Source organism: Octodon degus, unplaced genomic scaffold (assembly GCF_000260255.1).
Source record: "Octodon degus isolate 3935 unplaced genomic scaffold, OctDeg1.0 scaffold00008, whole genome shotgun sequence".
NCBI classification, from domain to species: Eukaryota; Metazoa; Chordata; class Mammalia; order Rodentia; family Octodontidae; genus Octodon; species Octodon degus.
In genome coordinates this window covers 14,055,929-14,059,206 of record NW_004524584.1, presented here as the reverse complement: position 1 = coordinate 14,059,206, position 3,278 = coordinate 14,055,929, and the positions used below count along the sequence as shown (strand labels likewise).

Below are 3,278 nucleotides of genomic sequence, written 5' to 3'. Positions count from 1 at the left end.
CAAAATAGTTAGGATAAATTTATAGCTACTTTTGCTTAATTCAATGAGAAGAAAGAGGTGTACTAACAGTGTTTGAACAGAATATCCTGTCTGCTTCTTGTACTATGGATAACCACTAAGAAGATAACAAATGTACAGTGTATTGACTATCAAAACTGTCCTATTAATCAGCTGTGAAACTGTCTCATTCATATTTATTTCTCAATTAAAAAAATAAAAAATAAAAAAAAATCTTAGCACTTATGAGGCTGAGACAGGAGGATAGCTCTGAGTTTGAGTCCATCCTGAGCTTCATAGTGAGTTCAAGGACCACCTGTTCTATTGAGCTATCTCCCCAGCCCCCACTTGAATTATTGGTACAACACCAAAACAAAACAAAAGCCAGCTCCACAATGGGCTGTGAAATCACCCACCTTGTATGTGGGTGAGTTCTGGGCTAGGAGTGTAAAAGAGTGACTCCTTCTGAGCCTGGTTTGGGTGGGTGGATAGTAGCACCAGTTCTCCATGGTTGTGGTGCTGCTTATCACACATTGTTTTGAGACTTCCTTTCCTAATATTCTGCTCTGCCTTCTCACTTCCTACTCTTGTCCTTTGCAGTCTTTTCTTTCTCTCCTTGTTGTCTTAATTAAGATCAGTGTCTTAGTTACTCTTCTCTCCTTGCTGAGACAAAATATCCAATGCCCAAGGGAGGAAGAGTTTATGTAGCTCTTCCTTCACAGAGGTTTCTTTCTTTTTTCTTTTTTTGGCCTGGATTGAACTCAGGCCCTTGCACTTGCCAGGCAAGTGCTTATTGTACTGAGCCATCTCCCCGGCTTCACAGAGGTTTCATTCAATAATCAGCTGGCTCCAAGGCAGAGTGCCATGGCAAATGGGCAACAACAGTTCATGGCAGAGGAAGACAGCAAAAGCAACAAGAGAGTGAAAGAGGGTACAAGCCTTTTTTTGTTCCTTATGGTATATGCAGGCAGCCTACCTCAGGCAGGGGTTGTAGCAACTCACATCCTCAATCCCAACATTGGATCACAAGTCAGTTACAAATTCCAGATTCAGCCACCTCTGTAAAGCACCCCCCCATGACTGTGGCTTTGGGGGGACATTAAGACACAAACCATGGGCTGGGGAGATAGCTCACCTGGCAAGTACAAGGACCCATGTTCGATCCCCAGTACTGCATGTAGTGCTGCTGTGCTGGACACCAAAACTGGACATAGTGGCACATGGCTATAACCCCAGTGCTGGGGAGGCTGAGACAGGAAAATCATTATGAATCCAAGCTGAGTATTGAGACCCTGTACCAAATAAATAAATAAATAATTTAAAAAAAATTTAAAGGCCCAATCCATAATAGTAACACCTGAAGATACCTCTGGGCCTTCGCCTTTCTCCAGCTTCATTCACTTTGTGAGCTTTGCAAGCTCACACTCTCTTAAACATCAGTACCACCTCAGGAATGTAGTTTCTGGAGAGACCTGTCTAGTGTTTTTGAAGGCCTTGGGAATACCTGCCGAGGCTGGAGAAGGGAGCAGATGGTACTGTCACAAAGTTTCACACCCTGAGTCTCGCATTCCTGCTGTGACAGTAGCTGCCTCCACTGCCGCTATATTCATTCCCTGCTTCTCCTTTCTCTTGGCTTCAGTAAAGGTTAGCACAGACATTCCTGAGGAGTCCTGAAGTCACAGGGTAGCACTCCTTCCCCATGGGAATGATAGGACTATTTGCTTTCTCTGTAAGCACTTGGTGTCATTGGGAATTTCCTCTTCAGTGCTCTGCTGGAAACTGCTCCAAGCTTAGGTTGATACTTGGTGTTATTTCATACCCTCCACAGCCACAGTAGATGCTCTTACACAATGTGAAGAGTCCTGTGAAGTGAAAAGCCTGCTTAGAAGGGCTTGGAACTCAAAGACACAGTATCTGTCTGTCTGATTTATTAGTTAGGTTTTTTGAGACAGGGTCTTGCTGGCCTTGATTGAACTCTATGCAGTGCTAGGATTATAGGTGTGTACCACTATGCCTGCCAGAGAGTCACTTTAAAATCATTTTTGTTTTCTTTTCAGCTATATAGTCTGCTGTTATAATTATAATGCTCTTTATCATTGTTTTCTGGGTGGTTTTTTTTTTTTTTTTGGTGGTACTGAGGATTGAACCCAGACCCACCTCCTGAGTTACATCCACAGTCCTTTTTTTCTCTTATCATGTTGTCCAAGCTGGCTTCCAGCCTGTGGTTCTTCTGCCTTACCTTCCAACTATTGCCATTTTCTGTCTTTGGTTTCCTCTTTTCATAGTAATTACCCTAGATTAGCCTAGAATACATTGAAACTGAATAGTAAAGATGATGGCATAATAGGTCAAAGTATGAAAGTAATATTTTAAATGATGCAGTATATCATTAGATAGAGATTGGATGATTCTTTTCATACAATAGATAGTGAAGAAATTGAAGCAGAATCTAGCTAAATGTCAGAGAGCAAACATTATTTGTATAGTAATGTAGGCGAGCAGTGTAGGTAGTAACTTCTCTGGTTAAGCAAATTAGACATGGCATGGGATACAGCCAGGGAATTATGTGGCTAATGAAATATGAGCAAGAGAAACCTATTTAGCTGTCTTCTGTGTGATTTCTCTTCCCTACTTCTGCTTGATCATCAAGAATACCAAAGTAAACCACTTGTGGTGGTGCATGCCCATAATCTCCACACTCAGGAGGCTGAGGCAAAAGGATCCCTACAAGTTCAAGGCCAGCCTGAACTACATAGTGAGACCTTGTCTCAAAATGCAATACAGTTGGGCATAGTGGCATACTCCTGTAATAGGAGGCTGAGGCAGGAGGATCCTGGTGATTTTGAGACTAGCCTGGGCTACAAAGTGAGCTCAAGGCCAGCCTGAACTGCATAGCAAGACCCTGTCACAAAAAGACAAAAAAAGTTTCCATGCTGATTATGTATTTAATACTAATAAAAAACTGAAAAGAAAGAAAATATTGTTAACCTAATCTATAAATCACTGCTTACCCATTTAGGAGCCTAGACTCAACAGTTAACATTCTCCTAGCTTGATTTGTCACTCCTACACATAGCTGAGAAGAGCTTGGCTGTAGCTCTGGTTAATTGTTTGCTGATGAGAACCCATTATTCACTGCAGTCATAGTGCTTTTCACCTGCCTACCTGTCATCTTGAGTATCCTCCCTATCTCTTCATTAGTTTAAGCCCTATCCCTCCTTCAGGTCCCAAACAAATTTTTCTGTAGAGACAGTTCTTTTCATTAATACTGTAAATTTCTT

The 3,278-nt window shown here is 41.8% G+C and overlaps 1 protein-coding gene across 1 annotated transcript in view; it reads left to right on the top strand.

The window, feature by feature from the left end:
• Window positions 1–3,278, top strand: part of Prkar2a (protein kinase cAMP-dependent type II regulatory subunit alpha) — a 107,774-nt gene that overhangs the window by 89,710 nt on the left and 14,786 nt on the right. The window lies entirely within an intron of this gene.